Below are 7,346 nucleotides of genomic sequence, written 5' to 3'. Positions count from 1 at the left end.
CTTACTTTAATCTTTATGTACTGATTTGTATTTATGTATACATTTCATAGTTTATTATAAAATTATTTAGCCTTTAGAATAGTTTCATAGGAAAGATGCAAAGCTTTTAGCTTGGCAACATGGAACAAGTCATTTAACTCCTGTAAACCTTACTTTCCATGCCTGCAAAATGTTGTAAATAATAATATCTACATTAAGGGAGGCTTGTGAGGATTAAATATGCAATTACTTGACATATGGTAAAGAGACCACTCTTTAAAATCCTTTTTTTACTACTGTATGGATATAAAAGCTTATAAGAAACAATTATCTTCCCCTAACACCCAAAGCAAGGCGGATAATCTACAAAATTATACTTTATATTTGTTTGTTTGTTTGTTTACATCAGGGTGGTAACCTGAAGCGACTATTAAACTCAGCTCAAGGAAAAGACAAATCCATTGTAGAAGATAAATCCATGCCTGCTAGTATTCCTGGTTGAAGGAAGAGGAAGAATCTGTCAAAGATAAAGAGAATCTAACTTATCTTTGGCAAGTTTTAGCAGCTGTTTATTGAGAGGACAAGAAAGGTTAGCATCCGAAAGAGTGGAGATCAAGAAAGACTGAATTACTCCCCTAGATTTTATTCAACAGTGTTTACCATGTCCTGGGAATAATACCTAGGAAGCAGTGATAGAAAGGAGAACAAGACAAGATTCACTCAGAGTTTCAGCTTTTAAAGATGGGGAAGGACCAGGAAAGTTGAGGACAAATCTCTGCACACTCAAGACATTCAGCTTTAGATAATGTGCTCCTCTATTCCCATAAGATCCTTTAGGCTTTGCATTCCTGTTGATTTAGGACAGGGAGAAGAGCTGAGAGAAATTCCTACAGAGTAACCTCAGTCTTCACGTAAAGCAGAGAAGTCACAGCCAAAGGAACAAGACAGAAAACTGGAGATAGGATGAGACAGGAAGGGAGAGAGAGAGAGAGAGACAGAGAGAGAGAGATGGGGAGAGAGAGAGAGAGAGAGAGAGAGAATGAACTACAGAAAATGGTGCCCTAGCTGTATCATAGGGAGAGATCTCCCATAGGATAGAGACTAGGCGGCTGGGATCTGAAATAGATGCAGACCTCAAAAATCTTGCCAATGCTGAAATCATAGCCTCTGCTGAAAGGAAATTTTTGTTTCCTTTTTAAACTGAATCAACCTAAATCTGAAGCAGTTCCCAAACAGTTTAGCCTAGCTGTGTGTCAACTCAGCCCGTACTCCAGCAAGCTGTCAGTAACAGAGAAATAGCACTTTCTGAGAAAAGACATTATTTACTTCAATTTTACTTCAATATCTACTGAGTTGTAATAAAAATATCTAGCACTTAATTAAGAATCATAATACATAAAACCATAATAAACCCACAGTCATGAAAGGAAACAGTCAACAATATAAAGAAAGAGATGACCCAGCTATTGCAATGATGAGAGGATAAAACCAAACAATAAAAACACTCCTGCAAAACTCCTAAGGGACTTGGCGGAAAAGAAGGCATGCAACANCTTAATTTCCTGTCAGGAAGTAAAAACCATTCCTCCCAGTTTGGCCTATTGCTATAAAGTAGCACTAGTGGCCCAATCATAGAATCGTAGAGATTCCACAGGAATCTCTGTGGGTCTGTGGATTTTGACAGATTTTTCTCGATTTTGCATTATACTTATCTGTTTCTTTGCATGCCTAATATTATTTTTATTGGACAATAGACTTGGTGGCTTTTTAGATTATTCACTGCCTGATTTTTTTTGTTCCTAATTTTTTTTTTCCTGAGTAGAGTTATTTGAAAGCAGTTTGATCATTTGCTTTAATCCTTTGTTCTTAAGACACATTATGTGGGATAAAAACCATCATTAGTCCAGGGCTAATTATCCTGTATTACTGAAGCAAGACCTTTCTGAGTACTCTAACCAGTGCCCTGTAAACCATGTAGCTTTCTTGTCTGGCTAAGGCCTGGTACCTTTCCTGGTCCTGTGTGAGTGCTAGGTACTCTTCCTTTTAATTATTTTTAGTGGTTGTTGACTTTCATTTATACATTTTTCATTCACACATGCTTTGATTAGTAGTACTTTGGTGGATAAATGAGGGGAGCCCTGTGTACATCTCCCAAATCATGTCTCTGTGGAGCGCTTTGCTTTCTGGTACTATGTCCTACAAATTTAGAGTTTGATCTCCCTGGACTCAGCACTATGTCCTTCACTCAAGGAGTCTTTACACCTCTACCTGAGTCCCCCAGAACTGTGCAGCACCTGCACTGGCCATAAGCTGAGTCAATTGTAAGGCTTACCTCATATGTTTCCTATGCCTCCGAGATCAGTGATCTTCATCGCCAGATGCCCACTGTCATAACCCCCCCCTTTTTTTCCTCATATATTTTATCTGACTCTTTACTTGTTTTGAGTGGGAGGGTAGATCCAATCCCAGTTACTTCTGGACTAGAAACAATGGCCTTTGTGATTCTACTTTTATGAAATACATGGATGATAAAACAAATCCCTTTAGAAGAAATTAGGACAAGTCTGCCTGTGGATGAGGATTAACTGAAGAGCAAAAACGGTTATTCTATAGTGATGTAAATGTTCCATATCTTCTGTGGGTGGTTACCATAATTCATGGAACTTAACACCTAAGATACATACTTTTATTTTCTATAATCTCTATATCTCTATATGTGATCATATCTGAGCTTCCTCTGACTTCAAAGAAACTGGCCAAACTAACATTCCAGTTCAGTGACTTCTATCTTTTCCTCCATTCCCTGGTTACCCTCCCAAATACCCTGCCCCGCAAATGCAGAAACCGTGTTTGGGGTCATTCACATCACAAAAGAAATTTTGCCTCTTTAATTTCTAGAGAGACATAAACTCCTCTGGTAAGTCCTAACCCACTTTTAGTTTATATAAAAATAACTGTATTCATTCCTGTTGTTTGATAAGGGCTAACTCAGGCTACTCTTTGTGTCATAATAGGTAAATATGTTATTTATCCTTCCAGTGTTTATTTTAAATATCTTTAACAGTTACTTCGACAAAGTTGGCCTTTTGAATATAGTATTAACCAACTTCCTGGCTTTTATGGGATAGATTTATTACCACATTTGTTTTAATGGTTTCTGAATTGTTGTGATTTTTTGTTTCAGGGCTACTGCCCCTCAATTGGGTTTCATAGCTTGGCAGTTAGGGCTCCTTAATTTATTATTATGAAAGTTATGGTTTGTAGACTGTTTTCAATCCATTACCCCCCCCACACACACACTAAAATATCTTACAACCTGTCACTATGATAAACAAGGTATAGTAGTAAAGACAGCCTCAGTTTTTAGAAGGTTCCTTGCTTACTCACATGCATTTTAAAATAAACTTAATTTATTGGTGGAAAATAAAGTCAATTATATGCATTGGCTATGGATTTGATAGCTAGGGTGATGGCCAGCTAATATCTGGAAAATATTTATATTGGGGATTGGGAGCTCATATGACAAAATAAATTCATTTAATAGAGTGACACTGAAATTTTGATCAAAGTTCAGAGGAATAAAACCAATGCTTCCAGTTAGATAGAATAAGATAGAACACAGAACCGGGAAGCAGGAGATCTGAGCTCTGCTTCCGCTTCACTTTGCTAAAATCCAGTTAGAGCAAAATATACCTTACTGTGGCAGCAAAGGGGATAAGGTAGTATATATAATATTACCTACTAGCATTAGCTGTGAAATATATACTTTACCTATCATTAAAGTACTGAAGAATTAGTTGCCTCATCTTTAAAGGATATTGTGCTTTCATGAATGCCAGGGACTGTCCAAATGAGCATGATGGGATATTTTTTAAGGACTCCCTATGACCCAGGCACTATGCAAAATGCTAAGGATACAGATATAGGAAATAATTTGTCTGAGGTGCCTACGAAGAGTTAAATTTAATTCAAGCTGCAGACATCCCTCCTGTAAGATCAATCTTAGGAGAAATGATAAAAGGAAACACTGAATCAAGGAAATAATGTCAACATCAACAACAGCATCACTAAAAGCACAATAAACCTGAGAAACACCAGTAAGATAGAAACCTGTTTGAGCTTAGGAGTTTGTAGAGTGGGGAAGAATAGCTACCTCCTGAGACAGTGTGAGAATTACCAAGAGAAGAGCAGTTGGACCCCAGCTCTTTCCTGTCTCTATCTGGTGCCTTTGGATTGTCATTATTTAGCTTCAAAAGAGTTCAGAATTCTAATGCTGATACTCACAAAGATAAGATAAGGGCATTAGAGAAGGGCTGTTGGGATGAAAAATTAGGACAAATGAGTGTAAAAGTGTTAATCCATCCATGTCATTCATACTTCCACCTCACCCTTCCAAATATTCAGGGCTGTTGGGTTACATTCTATGCAACAAGCATCTTCCCAGTGCTGTTTAAATCTATAAAACCAAAAGTGATATAAGTATTCTCATTAAAAAGTCCTAAGACGGTTTTACCACTCAGTCAACTGAAAATAATGTTGGAAAAAGTGCTGAGTTAAGACAAAAAACAAGTCTAGGGGTTACTGCAAGAGAAAGGTACAACATGAATAATCAAATATCTTGCTAAAGTCAGTTGGTGTCAAAGCAAAAACACTCACGTATATACATATAAACATACACACAAATGAAAATTAAAAAAAAAAAAAATCTATCGGGGCGCCTGGGTGGCCTAGTCGGTTTGGCGTCCGACTTTCGCTTAGGTCATGATCTCGCAGTTCATGGGTTCGAGCCCCGCGTCGGGCTCTGTGCTGACTGCCAGCTCAGAGCCTGGAGCCTGTTTCAGTCTGTACTCCCTCTCTCTCTGACCCTCCCCTGCTCACGCTCTCTCTCTCTCCTAGAAATAAACTTAAAAAAAATCTATCTCTAATAACCCAGAATTAAAGTTATATATGATGTCCCTGATATGTCTTTCTTTTGCTGATATGTTAAAAAAAATCTTTATAGTGGCCCCCCTTATCTGAGGGGTATACATTCCAAAATCCTCAGTGGATGCCCAAAACCATAGATAGTACTGCAACTTATATACTGTTTTTTTTTCCTATGCATGTATACATATGATGAAGTTTAATTTATAAATTAGTCACAGTGAAAGATTAGTAATAATAAATAATAACAAATTAAAGCAATCATAATGATATTCTGTATTAAAAGCTCTGTGATTGTGGTCTTTTTCAAAAGATATTATTGTACTGTAATCACCTTTCTTTTTCATGTGATGATGTGAGACAAAGTGAAGTGAATGGCATGGGCATTGTGATATAGCTTCAGGCTACAATTGACCTTCTGACATATCATGGATAAGAGAATAATCTGCTTCCAAACCACAGTTAACTGTGAGTAACTGAAACCATGGAAAGCAAAATTGTGGAAAAGCTGGGACTACTGTATTAACTTGTCATATTGGACATCTTTGACACACTGGCAAGTTTTCTGTTACAAGTTATTTGAGGCTCTAAGTTTCCTTTGAATTAGAGACAACCTATTATATATAAATTATATATATGTAATGTATATGTAATATATATGTAATGCATATAATATGACTCTTAAAAAAGGTATATAATGGAGGAAGGGGAGGGGACCCGGCTTGCATGCAGCTGCGGTGAGTGATTAACCGGCGAGTGGTGGCGAGCTGCCTCGAATCCAGGGGAANGCGGCTGTGTGAGCGAAAGTTGCCTGCTGAAGCGGCGGCGGCCAGTAAAGCGGGTGCGATGGGGTGAGGCGACGCGGACTCTGTAGACCTGAAATTGCTACGTTCCCCAAACGCACCCGGGATTTATTGCTGCTTGACCCCGGCGGATCTGAGGCTGCGACACTTCCCCCACCCTCCACTCAACGCCCGGAAACAGGGAAGGAGCAACCAGCAGAACTGTTAATAGCGGTATAACAAAGCCTCTCAAGGCTAATCAGACTAGATAGTTTCTCTGGATAAAACCACCGGCTTTCTTTCACCTCTCCAACCATATTCCACCCTTTAGCTCTTTGAAAAAAGCTTCTTATCCCTTTGGCCTGTTCATTCTATTTCCAATTTTGCCTCATCTCTACCCTATCATCTCTTTCTTTCTCTGTGCTCTTCAACCAGCACTGCATACACCCGGCTATTTAATTGTAGCTGGGAAATCTGGTTATATGCTTTAAACTGATCTTTATCAGTTTTCTTCTTTCTTCCTTTTCTTTTCTTCTTTTTGACTTTTTTATGTATTTTTATTTTCTATCATTCACCTTCCCTCCTCCATCTTTTCTCTTTACTTTTTAGTTTTTCCTCTCGGTTAGCGTGATTGTTGGATTTGTCTGTACGTTTGTGTCCCTCTGTTCCCTGTGTGTTTGTCTGTATGTTTTCTTCTCCAGGGCTACCTCAAGAAACAAGCCGAAGTACACGTGGTGGAGAGTTCCAAATACCACTACAAGTAGGAAAATAAAATAACCAAGGTCTCAACAAGAGAGACCAAGAGATACCATTCAAAGAACGCTTTCTGGAAGGATAGGCCCTGGACAGTCAAAGAGTCTTCTTGTATACAGCAGCTCTCAGAGGTGCAGAGAGCGTAACAGGTCTTTAAAACTAACAAGAGACAGAAAGCTAACCAAAATGATGAAATGAAATAACTCTCCTCCAAAGAAATTCCAAGAAGAATTGACAGCTAATGAACTGTTCAAAACAGATATAAGAAGCATAACTGAACAAGATTTTAGAGCAATAATCCTAAAATTAATCACTGGGCTTGCAAAAAGCATAGAGGACCTCAAAGAAACTATGGCTTCAATCATCATGGTGAACAAAAATAGGCATGATGAATTAAAAAAATGCGATAAATGAAATACATAATAAACCGGAGGTGTCCAATGCATGGATTAAAGAGGCAGAAAAGAGAATATGTGATTTAGAAGACACCACTATAGAAAAATAAGAAGCTGACAAAAAAAGAGGAAAACTGATCCAGGAACATGAAAGAAGTGTTTGAGAGCTCAGCGATACGGTCAAACACAACAATATCCGTATCATAGGAATCCCAGAAGAGGAAGAGAGAGGGAAAGGTGCTGAAGGAGTCCTGGAACAAATTATAGCAGAGAACTTCCCCAACCTGGGGAAGAAAATAAACGTTGAAATCCAAGAGGCACAGTGAACTCCCCTCAGACGTAATTTGAATCGATCTTCTGCATGACATATCATAGTGAAAATGGCAAAGTATAAGGACAAAGAGAGAAATTTGAAAGCAGCTAGGGAGAAAAGGGCCCTATCATACAAAGGGAAACCTATCAAAGTGGTGACAGACCTATCTACTGAAACTTGGCAGCCCAGAAAGAAATGGCN

Source organism: Crocuta crocuta, unplaced genomic scaffold (assembly GCF_008692635.1).
Source record: "Crocuta crocuta isolate KB4526 unplaced genomic scaffold, BGI_CrCroc_1.0 scaffold561, whole genome shotgun sequence".
In the NCBI taxonomy this organism is placed as follows: domain Eukaryota; kingdom Metazoa; phylum Chordata; class Mammalia; order Carnivora; family Hyaenidae; genus Crocuta; species Crocuta crocuta.
Note: the sequence above shows the minus strand (reverse complement) of the source record.